General features: G+C 35.4%; 1 protein-coding gene across 4 annotated transcripts in view; it reads left to right on the forward strand.

Annotated features, from left to right (window-relative positions):
- Positions 1-1,251: 1,251 nt before the first annotated feature.
- Positions 1,252-15,827, forward strand: part of LMNTD1 (lamin tail domain containing 1) — a 130,211-nt gene continuing 115,635 nt past the window's right edge. For all 4 annotated transcript variants that reach the window (XM_052001322.1, XM_052001323.1, XM_052001321.1 and 1 more), the window contains exon 1: positions 1,252-1,302. The gene's annotated coding sequence lies outside the window, so the exon portion shown is untranslated. The remainder of the gene's footprint in view (positions 1,303-15,827) is intronic.

A 15,827-nucleotide genomic window follows, 5' to 3' on the forward strand; every position in this document is an offset into this window, starting at 1 on the left:
CCTGTAAACTTCAGTTGAACTGATTTTTATGAGAATGAAATACAAGAAACGATAGAGAAGTAAATGGTTTTTATATTCCTGCTCTCATTATCGTGTAAATAGACAGTTGACAAAAATTATTCCAAATGAAACTTACAATTCAAATATTTTTTGTTATACTATTAAGCATTTCTATTTCTCTCTATCCATCCCTCTTTCCTTTTTCCTTCCTCCCTTCCTTTTTCCCCTTCCCTCATTCCTTTCTCCTTCCCTTCTTTTCCTCTTTCCCTTTTTCCTTCCTTCCTTTCTTCCTTCCTTCTTTCTTTCCTTCCTTCATTCCTTCCTTCTTTCCTTCCTTCATTCCTTCCTTTCTCTTTCCTTCCTCTTCCTTTTTCCTTTCCTCTTTTCTCCATTACTCTCCTCTTTTCCTCTCCTTTCCTTTACTCTCATTTCTTTTTCTCTCTTTTCCTTTCTTTCCACCTTTCCTTTCCTTCCTTTTTGGTGATGGTGGGAGAAGTGGGGGTATGCAATTAAGTTTTATTAAATATTAAACAAGACAAACATCAATACTTTTGGACCAAAACATCAATCTGATTCCTAAAGACCTGGTCTCTTACCAGTGCTCATGACAAAGTTTCCTCTCTACCCTGTCAGAAGTTATATGTCTCCTCCTGAAGTGGCAAGATTTCATCAATCAGCACTGCTCTATATTAAACAGGGCTGCTAAAATTTCATTCATTATTTTTTATTTATTTATTTTTGGTGTGTGTTTTTTTTAATTTCTAATTACATGTAAAGCCAATGTTTAAAATTTGTTTTATTTTTAATTTTTAATTCTAAATTCTCTCCCTCCTTTCCTCCTCTCATCCCTCATTAAGAAGGTAAGCAATGTAATATAGGTTATACATGTTCAGTCATGAAACATATTTCCAATTTAGTTGTGTTGTAAAAGTAAATATACATCAAAAAAAAAGTCAAGAAAAATAAAGTAAAAAATAGTATGCTTCAATCTGCATCGAGACTCTACTAACTCTTTCTGTAAAAGTGAATAGCATTTTAAATCATAAGTCCTTTGGAATTGTCTTGGATCATTGTATTGCTGAGAATATCAAAAGTCATTCACAACTGGTCAACATACAATATTGCTCTTACTATATATAGTGTTCTGTTTACTTCATTTTTGTATTAGTTTATGTATGTCATTTCTTACAGCACAATAGTATTCCATCACAATCATATACCACAATTTGTTCAGCCATTCCCCAATTGATGGGCAGACTTTCAATTTCCAAATCTTTACCACCACAAAAAGCTTCCATAAATGTATGTATAAATAGATAGGTAGATGTCCTTTTTCTTTTTTTTTTTTAATCTTTCTGAGATCCAGACTTAGCAGTGGTATTGGTGGGTCAAAGGTAGATACCATTTTATATTCCTTTGGGCATAGTTCCAAATTGCTTTCCAGGTATGTTGGATCAGTTCACAGCTCTACCAATAGTGCATTGTCACTAGGCACTTTTCAAAGGATTTTACATAGATTATATCATTTGAAATTCACAATAACCATTTGAACTAGGTACTATGGGTATTATTAATAACATTTTAATCACTTACATATTATCTAGAAAGATAGATGACCTATTTTTATCACATTTTAAAGAAAGGTAAATCTGAGAGTTTGTATCTCTAATAATTCATTAATGTTTTATAAGCTAATAGTCTATATTTGCTTTTGTTTTTCATTCAAGTCCAACTCTTTGTGACCCCATTTGTGGTTTTCTTGGCAAAGATAATGCAGTGGTTTGGCATTTTCTTCTCCAGCTTCAGGAGTAAACAGGGTTAAATGACTTACTTAAGGTCACACCACTACTAAGTATCTGAGACCAGTTTTGAATTCAGCAAGATGAGTCTTTCTGACTCCAGGCCCAGTACTCTATCCATGGTGGCACTTTAGCTGCAGCAAAACTGAAAAAAAAGTAAGTTTTATCTAAAGGTATTTATTTAGGTGGACTAGTACAAATAGTTGCTAAAAAAAAATTCTCCTCAAGCCTGGAATGAGTGTCCCACAAATACAGATAATGACCTCAAGGAAAGTGGGTTCTATTTTAGAATAAAATGGTAATGAGGAATATATAGAGATCCCATATGGTAAAGGGATAATTCACTACTCTTGAACTGGAAGGAAGTTCTCCCCCTCCATGTCATTTTTATAAAGCTTGCTCAATGGGTAGCTCTCTACTGTACTCTTAAGAGTCAACCCCTTTCTAGCATTCATAGTTGGTGTCTCTCTTTGCCATGAGGCATTACCCTGTTCCTCTTTGATGTGCTTCTCCACTAATATCTAGAGGTATTGCTTGGTAATGTTTTAGTCTTTGAGTCCCACCATCAGTAGAGGATGGGAATAGTAGACAGAGAAATCCTTTAATCCCAACCCCTTAAACTCTAATCCTGCCCTCACCCCACAGTGATTTCCTATTAGGCCTAGAGTCTTGAACTTCTAAATTTAGAATCCATCCACTACTAGAGGAATTCATTGCAGAACTAACTACTGCTTTTATACATCAATCCAGCCTGATTATTTCAGCCAAATATGAGGTATTTTACATGGGTCATCATTTCTCATCATATACTAATCTGAGACTAACAATCCCTTTCTAATTGTTTAAGGAGGTATTATTACATTAAGTGGTAGGATTGTGAGAAAATTCCTTAATACTTAGTTTATACTTTGTAATTACTTCTGAGCTTGGTTGATTGACTGTTGATTTGTCTATGTGATTACATTAATTTAGGAAAGGGAATCCCTTCCCCTTATTAACAAACTTCAAAGGGAAGGGGAAAGGAATTTGAACCTACTGTATCTGACAAATCAACAAAAAGACAAAGTTTGAGTGATTAAAAAAAAAGTATAGTACTTTTTGATAATGACATGGATAGAGTACAAGGCCCGAAGTCAGGAGGGCTCATCTTCCTATATTCAAATCTGGCCTCAGACACTTACTAGCTGTGTGACCCTAGACTCATTACATAACCTTGTTTGCCCAGTTTCTTCATCTATAAAATGAAATGGCAAATCACTCCACTATTTTTGCCAAGAAAACCCCAAATAGAACCACAAAGAGTTAGACATGACTGAAACGATAGATTATACAATAAAAGTACTATTTTGTTGTTGTTCAAAGTCAGTGGTCTCTAACTTGTATACTGAGGATTCTTGGAATAAGCAATCACTATAAAGGTTTTGGGACTGTGTAGATATACTATTATTATTTTGACCTTTGTTAATATTCATTCATTTTTGCTGTATCTGACTCTTCATGATTCCATTTGGGCTTTTCTTGGCAGAGATACTGAAGTGGTTTGCTATTTCCTTCTCCAGATCATTTTACAGCTGAGGAAACTGAGGCAGACAGGTTTGAAGAATTTGCTAAGAGTTACCCACCTAGAAAGTGTCTGAGACCAGATTTGAATTCTGAAATCACTCAGAACATCTTCCTGATTTCGGGCCTGGCAGTTTATTTACTACTTCATCTAGTTGCTAGAAAAAAAAAATAAATCTACCCATATTTATTTATTTATATGGGTATAGATGATGAGGTTAGTGGCAGTGCAAAGAGTTGAAATGGGAAATCCCTTTCTGGTTGGCACAGGTTCTTCGTGAAAGAATTCATGAACCTGAAAAGTTTTAAGTGGCAAAAAGGGAAGTTTATTGTTGGATGAGAAGTCAGCTTTGCTAAAAGACCAACTTCCTCAGTGACAAGGTCCTAGTATGGAAATGGGGTTTAGCACTGAGAAGAATATATCTTCATAGTGGGCAGGAGGCCTGATAGGCAGCTATTCCAAGGAGAAGTCCTTGACAAAACATAGTCCTGCTTTCCACATTCTGCAAAGAAATGAGTTTAAAATTGCTTTTTAATAGGAAATCTGAGGCTCAGGTTTCAAATGGAAAAGAAAGCCAAAGTCCCCAGGCCTAGATGCTTATCAATATCAGGCCTGGATCTCCAATTGAATGGAAATCAATTTGAAGGCTTCTTGAATGAGGATCCAGCTACCAATTGGATGCATGATTTGCTTTAGAAAAGACCCAGTCTGAAAAGTATGTTTTCTTTTAAACTCTCTGGAACCTGGAAGATCCCAATCTTTCTTCTTTTGCAGATCAAAAAAGACATAGTTTCAGTAATTATTTTATACAATTTTTACAGAGTTCACCCATGTCAAAAAGGTACACAATTTAGGGGATACAATTTTCAGAGTTCACCCCTGTCATAGATATAGAAATATTTACTGAACTCTTGTCTTTCTGATGTCAGACCCAGTGCTCTATCCACTCTGTCACCTAACTGCCCCATTAGCTCCAACAAAAAATGCAATATAAGCCAGCATAATAATAAATGTATCTTCCTTAGACTGAATGAATTATATATTAATAATATTTACGTGAAATTTGAAGAACATTGTACATGCATTTTCTCATTTGGGCCTCTCAGAAGTTAACTTGTCTATAAAATGGAGATATTTGTAGTACTTCTGTCACAGAGTATAAGGACCAAATGAAATTATGGGTGAACTACAGATACCTTTAAAATGCTATGTAAATGTCAGCTGCTACTCATTTATCTGGCTTTGGGCAAGTTCTTTAATCTTCCAGTTTTCTCATCTGTAAAATGAGGGGAATGGCACCAGAAGTTTTTGCGAGATAGGTTGCACAATCCTATTATAATAGGTATTTTTACTCCCATTTTGGAAATGGGAAAACAACTTTAGAAGTGTTACATATGATCTGTGGTCATATAACTAAAAAGTGTTGGAAATAAGATTTGAGTCTTTATCTTCTGTATTCCAAGTTTAGCACTCTCTTCATGATATCCTACTCTTTGATATCCTACTCTTTCTCTGTCTCATCATCCTGTCTCTGTGTCTCCACATACAGATATTGTTCAGTGAATATAGAAGGTATTGTACTTAATAAAATACACATGTATTTCAAAAAATCTTGATATTGGAATTGCCTCTCTTTATCTTTACAATTAATAAATATCCACTGTACAATTACAATCCTGAAGAGTTAGATAAAGCAAAGAAGTAACTATGACAACATAATTGAAACAATTGTGTGTAATGGAAGTGGGTTTCTTCCTATAGAGAAGACTTTAATATACTATTTGCAAATATGTGATATGCTCTCATTTCAGAACTGGCCTTTTCTCCAGAGCTGTTTTCACCTCAGTTCTTAAAGGAAATCTTGAGCATAGTAACATTTCTCTATTGGCAAAGATTCAAAAGATAAAAAGTAGTGATTAATGGTCTCACACAGTAAACTGGGAGAAGGAAAAAGTCATCATGAGGCTTGGAAATGGTCCTTTCAACAACAATATCACACTTAGAGGTTTTAAAAGCCATTGCATTTCAAAAAAGGAAAAAAAAAACAGAAAACTCCTAAACTCCAGTGACTTTACAAAGAACTGCCATCATTACTGAATGAGAACTTGGATAATGGCCTTTTGCTTGTTCTAAGTAGTAGCCTCAGCAGAAAAAGAATGTGGCTCTTGAAAAGGATAGATTATGCTGCCAAATAGATCTGATCCACTATTCTTGTTAGCATGCAAAATCTCCTTTGTTAGTATTTAAGAAAAAAGGCATTGCGTACAATCTGGAGGTAGAACTGTGTGCTTTCTGTCCTTCTCTAGCTATCATGCATCTAACTCCCTGGTATTTATTTTTATTTATTCTGCACATATTTATTCTGTCTCTATGAACATACATCTATGTATACATTATCTTCCTTGAAATGTAGGCTTCTGGAGAGTTGGGATTCTTTCATTTTTTTGTATTTGTAACTCCAGCAACTAGCATATTGCCTGTCACCTAGCAGGTATTTACTAAACGTTTATAGATTGAGCTCGGTTGCTTGGGGAGATTATCCTTTTGTAGTATCCAGTAAGCATCTTTGCAAAGGTCCCAGTAATGTACCATGAGGTAATAAATACAGCATTCTTCAGGAAGCCTGGCCTCCTCCCCCTAATGCCTGCACTAAATCGCCTTGTACTTGGTGACTGGGTGTATATTTGTATTCATTAACTTTGTATTTTTGAGGCTTGTACTTTTCTATGTACTTATCTTCCCCTTCAGAATGTCAACCTCCTTGTGAGTAGGGAATGATTTCAGTCCTTGTATTTACATCTCTAGGGTTTAGCACGGTACCTTAACAGTAGTAGGCATTTAATTAAGTATTCACTGATTAACTGTTTGAACCTCATGCCAAGCGAAAAGACTAGAAGGCTTTCTTTAGACAGAAGCAGAAAACAAAAGTCCTTTTCTCACACTTAATTAGTGCGGGTCAGAGACTTGGGAGAAGCCCGGAGCTGGGAGACTCGCTGTGTCACAGCCTGGCTAATATGCCCTGGAGTGGGGTGAAAAATTTTAAGTGCCTGAAAATGTGTTAAATATCAGCCGCTCAAAGATAAAGCAAAAACTCCCTCTGGCCAAAAGATGCTTATACTTAAATGTAACTTGAGGCTGACTGCCTCCTTCCCACCCCCTTTGGTTTGCCACCGAAGACGCAACCTCTTCGAAGGTTCAAGAGCTGCACATGGAGCAGTGGTCCAGAAATGGGTGGGGCAGCTCGAAGAAAATTCGTGGGTTAGACTTGCCGGTGATAAGAAAGAGGAGGAAATAGGGAAGGGAATGATCGGGTGGGGGAGGGAGGAGATGACCTCCAGGGGAGCAGACCTCTAGCGGAAGAGGGTGAGGCAGAGAGAAGGATCCTGCAACTGGGCTGGGAGAGTGGGGCACTATCCCTTCCCCCATCGTGATGCTCCATTCATCCATACATACAGTAGGTAATTGTAAAAAAATAAAATAAAATAAGGCACCCTCAGGGTGGGAGAACCTTTCGGATTCTCCTCCTCCAGCCTTCATTTTTAGGCTGACCTCCAGGTTCCCGTCTCTTACTGCCTCTTGAGCATCTCAAACTGCATGTCCAATAGATATATGAAACTCGTATATCCAAAAATTCAGTGATGTTTCCCACTAACACCCAGGCAAATCCTCACTCCTTCCTAAATACTTTATTATTGTTGAGGGCTAAGCCATTGCCGTGGGGCAACCAAACTGGCATCTGAGGTGTCATCCCGTACTCCATTCCCCTTCCCAACATCTACTGTTCTCCACACCTAGCTTCTCCCCCAATTACTAGTACCTTCCTTCCAAGATTATCTTCCATCCATCATGTTGTTTGTGTGCTTATTTAAACTGTGTTGACTCTCACTTGAGTGTAAGCATCTTTTGGCCAGAGGGAATTTTTGCTTTATCTTTGAGAGGTTGGTATTTAACTTATTTTCAGGCACTTAAAAAGTGCTGGTTGATCAAAAATTTCAAATAGAGTGAAAAATATGGATATACATAAAGAATTTGAAAAATGTATGAGAATTACAGGGGAGATAAGATAAATACATAAGTATTGTTTCAAGAATCTTAGTGTAGTTTTAAATTTAAAATTGGATATTTGAAGCTTACAACTACACTAAGACTTTTGAAACTATGAAAAGCATATATGCATTATAGAGAAGATAAGATGAGTTCATGAGTTATAATGCAATTGAAAAAGATAAAAAGTATAACAATTAAGAGGGACCATAAGAGAAATATTCAGTAAACATGGTATGATTGAGAATATGAAAAGTACATAAAGAAATTGTGGGGGAGATAAGATACATATATAAATATACAAGTTAGAGTATAAAATATGTATTAGAATTGTAGGGGAGATAAGATGAACATATAAGTAAATATTCTGTTATGACTGTGAAAAGTATATGAAAATTATGGAGAAGGCAAGATGAAGATACAAGTAAATATAGTTCGATTGAGAATGTGAAAAGCATATGAGGATTACAGTGGAGCTAAGATGAATAATGATATAAACATGATATCAATGAGATTATAAAAAAGCAGATAAGATAAATTGAAAAATACAACCTTTCTTTCTATTGTTTTGGGGGAATTTCCCCTACCACTATTTAAGTAACTGCTTTGAAATCTTAGATGTAGAGAGTAGGATTGTAGACTTAGAGCTAAAAGGGACTTTCGAGAGTCTAAGTTCATTTTTCTCATTTTGAAAATAAGGAAACTCAGTCTGAGATTAGTTGTCACTTGGCCATGGTTATGGTGCTAATAAGTACCAGAAATGCATTAGAGGTAGCATTTGAATATCATATTTCTTCTATATGGATTATTTTATACAAGATTATTTTTTTTTCTTATTATACAATTGGAGTCACAAATGAAAACATGGCAAGAATTAAGTAATCTAACAGAAGTTTGTGAATACCAGGTTTAGCAATCCTAAAACTCTGGGAGACTTTTGCAGATCACCAAATCTCATTTCTACCTCTCAGTCAAATTATTTAAAAGGCTAACCATAACTTTACCCTAATGAGTTAAGGGAAATGAATGAAAGTGATTAGAAAGTACTTAGCTAATAGAAATATGTCAGAGGAATGCTTAATGATGTCCATTGAACAATGTTCTTGCTTTTAAAAAATAAAAATACATACTCTATTCAAAGAGATGTTCATTGTTCTGCAATTATTTTCTTTTGAATGGAGATTCTTAGTTTTTCAACACAGGGGCTGCACATTTTAGAAAGAAAAAAAAAAATAAAAGAAAGCCGTACAGTTGCAGAACAATTTGTGGATGCTGGGATGATTGCCAGAAAGCACATTTTCCTTCTGTTTCCTTCCCCTTTAGTTTGCAGGTATATCATATTGTAAAGTTGTTGTTGTTGTTGTTGTTTAGACCCAGGTCACATAGTCAAATGTAATTAATCATGAGCAAGAGAGAACAGACCCAGATAACAATCTCTCAACTCTCCTTTAACCCTGACAAATAACATCCTCAGAGAACTTGTAACCATTTCCAAAATCTTATAAACTCTTTTATACTGCAAAAATTATCTACTTTATTTACAATGCCTTTTGATACTGTTAGTAGGGAATCAATTGTAAAGTGCTCCCAATTGAAAAGTAAATTGTCCTCCAAAAAAACCTTTCATAAAGGAAAGTGAGAAGGGGAAAGTTCTCATTAAATTTAAGCACAATCAAACAAACTTAATTTACCCCCCAAAATTCTATGGTGTGGGTTTGGCTTTGAACTTGGTTTTCTTAGTTGTTTACTATATCCTGTATAAAGAAGTCCCAACTTATAAGTTCTGATCCCTGTGTGGGCCAATTAATTTGGGGGTGGTTTTGTTATTGTTGTTGTTTTGCTTTGCTTTGTGAGGCAATGGGATTAAGTTATTGACCCAGGGTCATATAGTAAGTAAAAGTCAAGTGTCAGAGGTTGGATTTGAACTCTGGTACATTTTTCATTTCACCATCTAGCTGCCTCAGATTCATTAATTTCCACAGAACCCCTAACCCCAGCCACCTGTCATACAAATTAACATCATTAGGTAAGAATTGGGTCAGAATCAGTGTAAATCCATCTTCCCTACTGGGAAAACAATATAGGAGACTTATATGATGATGACTTTGTAAGCAAAGGATGACATATCTAGTCCCACTTATGGATGGTACTTCATTTATTCAGCAGTGTTGGAGAAAGATAAGTGAAATTTTTAGAAATCTAGATCATCACTTATTAAGCTTCAAAAGCTTTTTATTTTAAATAATTTTATAGAAATTTTTCTAAAGCATATGATCCTCTTTCTTGACTTAAGTATGTGTATATGTATAACATAATTTAGCTCTTGTTGATAAATTTTAAGTATTTAGGGGCAGGGAGACTTTTTGTCATACCATGCTATGTATATTTCTTTTCTCTCCTAATAGATTGTAAATCCACTGAGGGAAGGGACCACATTCATTCTTGTATTCACCAAGAAGCCACAGTCATTCTAGAACAACTAAATGTTGATTAAGTTCATTCAGCAAAAATGTCAAGAAAGGAAGGCCTTGAGTCATAGTATTTTTAAATTTACAAGATGTGTTAGGTTTGGGAATTTGGATTTTTCCCCCACAGATAACTCCCTGTTAGACTATTTCTCATTTATATTTAAAGTGAACTATACAAAAATCAAATTAATTTTTACTTTTACCTTCTAGTTGCCTGAATTTCATTGACTCCTAATTCATTATCATTCTGCTAGTCTATTCATAATGGTTAATAACCTTTTCTAACAAGGACATCTGTCATCCCTACTTTTTCTATATTTCTCCTGAAAACTTCTTGGGCTGCCTGTCACATTACTTAGATGTGCCTGCCTAAGGCAGTGTTTTCCAGGTGTGTTCTGTAACTTAATATTTGTAGAAGGAAGCCAAATTTAAACAGATTTGTTTAAAAGTTTTGTTTTCCTACTTATAGTTTCCCAAATGCCTTAGATATGCCTGTTAAAGGCTATTTGAATTGTAATCAGAAGGCTTGGGTGTATGTATATTATAATTTCACCACTATAATCTATAAAAGGTTAGAGAAAGGTGAATGGCATATATAGGAACATACCATCAAACAGTAAGCTCTCAATTAAGAGGACATTTTGAGACAGTATTCATTACATATAATGGAAGGGATTGTCAGTATAACTGTCAAACTAAACCATACCAAACATCTGGTTGCTTATCCTATTATTTAAAATGTCTGGAACTGTTCTACAATCTCTCTCAGTATTTTGTTCCTAGAAGTTTATAAATCTTCATATAAATCTCTTCTCATTGTAATTAAGTAACATCTTTTCCAACTCATTCTGTAACATAGATGAAGTAATTGCCTTCCATATACTTGTCAATAGGAATTCCCTCAGTACAGTTTTCCTCATAAATCTTGTTTGACTGCCCTCAACTTAAATATCTGTGACCCCAACAAATCAACTAAATAGTCTATATGGTACAGTTTTGAAAGCCTTTGAAAAAAGGTCTCCATAGCCCATTCAGCTCAGTGCTTAGACAATGCTAAAATTAAGTTTTTTGAGAACCAAGACCTACAATTCGTAGAAGAAAGATTTCAATCATTCCTAAATTCAAAGTTATACAAATTCAAAAAGCAAATAACTTTGATAAAATACTCTATTAGGTGCTTATAAGAACCTGTACCTTCCAAAATATTTAGGAAAGGACAAAATTAAAATAAAAGAAACTAGAAGCAAGAAAACTAAAATAAATAGTAGGAAAGGGATAAAGGAGAGCTTTCCCTCTCAGAAGGCAAGTCTAGTTCCAAATGATCTCTCAGTGAATCTGGGTCTTTACCAATAGTGATTATAGACTGCTAATTGAAGTTACCCTTCACCCCTAGATATGAAACAAAATTGTCCTGGGTAAAAATTTCTCCCGGAAACTCTCCAGAACACGATTAACCATAGCTTCTTCCCTGTGAATGCATAGGGCTATGTAACCAATAGTTTCTTCCCTGTGTTCCCTATGTAGTACATCCCTATGTATGCTTAGGGTAATTAAGATAAAATTTGTAGACAAAAACTCTCCAGGGATTATTAGGACACTTAAGACAAGGGTGCCCCATTTTCCATTAATGGATTACTAAAATTTTACCATATCATAGTTGAGGAAGACTGAAACAAACAAATTCAAATAAGTATCAGATATTTATATGAAAATTCACAAAAGGAATGATGTTATTGGAATTCATTAGAATGAACTCCTTAGATCCTGGACAAAGCCTAAGATTTTACTTGTTATACAAGGGAGTCTCCTTCCTATGTAAAGGGAATACTAGGTTCAAGTCTGGGGAAGCTTAAGCCTAAGATGGAAGGAGTTCTAGTATAGAGGGTCACAATCAATGGGGGAATGCTGGGTAAAGTATAAGACCCTTCAGCCCAGATGGAACCTGCTAACAATGTCTGGTTCAGCTCCCTATCTCCTCTTCTTGGAGGAGCCCTTCTCTTTGCTTTCCTGAAAAGCCAGGGGTTGGTGACAACCTGTGTTGTGATTGAAGCAGAATGATACCAGGTGGCAAACTAGATACAAAAGCAAGTTGTTTATGTGGTCCCACATGCACAGTATATACTTAGTGCATGCCTATTAGGATATATAAAGGGGGAAGACCTTGGAATAAACGGACACCATGTTTTAACCATCCTCGGGAGTGTCACCTCATTACTTCTCCACTAAGACAGTATATTTTGGCACCCCGGCATGGGGGCTCTAGAAAGCACACAACACCTGAACACGGGGGCTCTAGAAAGCACAGTATGTTTTGTCACCCCAACTTAGGAGGTCTAGAAAGCAGGACACAACATTCCAGCATTAACTATTTCTCTCTGGTGGAGATTTATTTCTTAAATAAAGTTTAGAAATGTTTCATGTCTGTAGTCCCTCCCTCCCCCCAAAATGGGTACTTATTATCCAAAAGTAAATACTAGGCCTATTTCCAGTTATTTTCTTCACATATGAAATGCTTAAATCCCATAAAATACATAGTTGATACATAAACATAAAGAAATTACTATTTCTGCAATATTTTTTCTTATGGCAAATACAATTTTGTGTATCAATGGAACAAATATTTTACTTTTCCTCAGACCTATCTGCCTGAGCAACCAATACAATTCCAATTTTCTGGCTGGCCAATAATAGCTTTCATATAGCAGAGTTCTAGCAGTACTGCTTTTTTCTACAAGATGATGTTATAGAAATCACCTTCTAGACAGTTAATGTTCAACTCTGAACTCCTGACTTCTTCATTCCCTGAGATTGTCACTAAGGCTGGGAACATTCACTCATTAATGTTAGCCCAGATAGCTTAAGTGCTGCCATGTACATGGAGTCACCATAATTGCTGAAATTGGGGAATTGTATTCCCCAAAAAGGATTGCCTTGAAAATAATCTCTCCTCACTATTGACCATTAAGTAGTCAGCTTTTCTTATTTTGACTTAGTTGCCAGACCTTTTGAACATTGCTCTACTTAATTAAGACTGGAGGCGACAAGGATTACTATTAATCTAAAGAATAAGTCCTTCAGTAGTGAGTCACAGCTCATGTTGGTTGGTTGATCAGTTGGCTGGTTATTGTTCTTCATACTCAAAGAGAACCAATATATTGCTATGTTAGAGACAAGTTACACTGCGTCCGATGTGGGTGATCAGATCAATACAAGCTCAGAAGACTCTGGCTCAGGCTGGACACAATTAGTCCATATGAACATTTGGGGTAGCTTCTCTAATTGTGCACATTTTGCATTTCCTTTAGGTTAATTCAATCTGCTTTGCTTATAGAGCATAGAACCTTCTCTGATGAGAGCACACCATGCTGGGTTGTCCTGTGCCAGTGTCTCCTATGTCATTTAATAGATTCTAAAGTTCTAAAAGAGACTTTGAGAATATCTTTGTATCACTTTTCTGACCACCTTATGAGCATTTGTCCTGCGTGAATTCTCCATAAAATAATTTTTTTTGGCAGTTGAACAATGCAGCCAGTCCAATGGAGTTGTGCTCTCTGAAGCAGAGTTGGAATTCTTGGCAGTCTGTTTGAGAAAGGACCTCAGTGTCTAGTATTTTCTCCTGCCAGGTGATCTTCAAAATCTTCCTAAGACAATTCAAATGAAAGCAATTAAGTCCCACAGAGACAAGATACATGCTCCGCTCCACTGAAGCTGTCCCCATTCAGCAGATGAAGGAGATAGGTTTCTCCATTACTGCAGTTTTTTTTTTTAAAGGAAACTACCATTTAAGATCTTTTAGGTATAGGGTCTCTGGTTGATAATGTGCTCTAAGATATTCCCAGTAGATGACTGGAGAAGAGTGGAAATAGAAGTCATTGGATTGGAGGTTAGGTCAGGGTGTTAAAAGTGTATCAGTATGGGCACTGTATAACAAAAGGTGAGAGCAAGGTGAAAAGGAATTCTGTGATCAGATGCTAAATTTAGTGAAGAAGGTTCCAGAGGTTGGCTGATAATGACCAACAGAAATGGGATAAAGTTAGTTTAAATAGATTATATGAACTTCAAAGGAAAATAATAGCATCAAAAACAATAGTTTAGAATTGGCTATAGAGAATAAAAACTTTGCCAAAATTTCCCCTGGTTTTCAGTCAAGAGAGCACTGTGAGGGTGAGCCAGGAGCATTAGGACAGGAAATTATAAGCTTCTATATTAGAGGTATCTAAGGACTTCCAGTCCAGTGTGGAACTCTGGAGGTATTCAGAGAAACATTTGAACTTTTAGATGTTTTTCTTAATGCTTAAAACCAAATTGTACTGTGCTGAACATGTGATTTTCCTTACAAAGACATTAACTGCTTATTTTCTCTGGTGTTAAATATAAGCTTTTAATTATTGACTTACAGCAATTCTTTATTTGTTCTCAGCTTGAATTTCCACTCCCATAAGTCTGTATTCTTTCAACTTCATTTTCTTCATTAAAAATCATTTTATTGATACCTTGTTTTTATCTCACTTATATTTCCCAATATATTCTTGCCCTCTCCACCTCCAAGAGAATTATTCCTTATAAGTAAAAATTAAAAAGGGAAAAAAAGTTTAGCAAAACTAAAATATAATTTTAAATGTCCCACATTGATCACCATCTCTGTTAAGAAATGGGGTGAATTGCTTTTTTTTTCTCTTGGAGTCAAGCTTGGTCATCATAATTTGTAGCATTTATTTGCATTTTTCTCATTCTTTTCATTTATATTATTGTGATCACTGTGTATATTGTTTTCCTAATTCTACTTATTCTACTTTGTATCCATTTGTACGGGTTTTCCCTTTTTTCCTCTGTGTTTCAATCTGTGTTTCTTATGGCATAGTAATATTTTGTTACATTTATGTACTAACTCGTTAGCCATTTCTCCATTGATGGACATTTATCTTTATTTCTCTGAGCAAGCTTTCTGTTATATTTTTCTTCAGCCTTCTGACACTTGAGACTCTACTTTATCCCTAATAGAACAAAAGCTTTTGTCAGCATATCCCCACTCCCACTCTTCAGCTTGCCTACTTCCTTCCCATCAAAATTAATTTTATATCCCATTTGCTTTATAGAAATTAAAAATGAAACAATTACATCAAAGGGCAGCAATCTTCTCAAAGCCCAAATTTTGTGAATTAAATGTTTTCAAATTGTTTTCTTTACTTACAAAAGTAGATAAATACAATATTGCTTTTATAATTCTTAAAAATATGATGTAAACAGAAAGACTGTCTTCAAAATGTAACACATCCCTTCCTCCAATGAACATATTTTGAAAAAAAGATTGAAAAAAAAATTTACATCTCCATTTCAGAGTGAAAGTGTCAAGTCCCAAGACAGAAACATCTAACTTTGCATTATATTCTCTTATAGTCTAATATGTTGAGTATCATGCATTATCATTTCCATGATCACAATCTTAGTTTAGGACTTTCTCAGGACCCTTCACTTGAACTATTGTGCTAGTTTTCTAAACAGAAGAATGGTATCTCCAGTTTATTCTTCCTTCAGTCCATCTTCCTAATGCATGAGTTTGATCATGTCATGTACCTGCTAAAAAGTCTTCAATAACTGATTTAGTAGAAAGAACAAAATGTATGCACTTTTAGGGGGTTAGAGAACCTCTTTATTCCATTTGTGACTCTGGGAAAGTCACTTAACCTCTCAAAACCTCAGCTTTCCCATCTATCAAACAAATACATCAGACTTTATGACCATTAAAGTCCCTTCTAGCTCTATAAAGAGAAATGCCTTGGTCTAACATTCAGAACTGTTTGTCATTTCATGCCTACTCACCAGCATGATCTCTCATTTCTCTGATGTAGTCTTTACTCTTTCTAAAAGGAACCACTTGTTCTTCTCAACATACTTTCCTACTTCTGAGGTTTTGCACAAAGTGTGCTACTTCCTCCCCCCACAATACACTGCTTA

The sequence above is a fragment of the Antechinus flavipes genome, chromosome 5 (assembly GCF_016432865.1).
Source record: "Antechinus flavipes isolate AdamAnt ecotype Samford, QLD, Australia chromosome 5, AdamAnt_v2, whole genome shotgun sequence".
NCBI classification, from domain to species: Eukaryota; Metazoa; Chordata; class Mammalia; order Dasyuromorphia; family Dasyuridae; genus Antechinus; species Antechinus flavipes.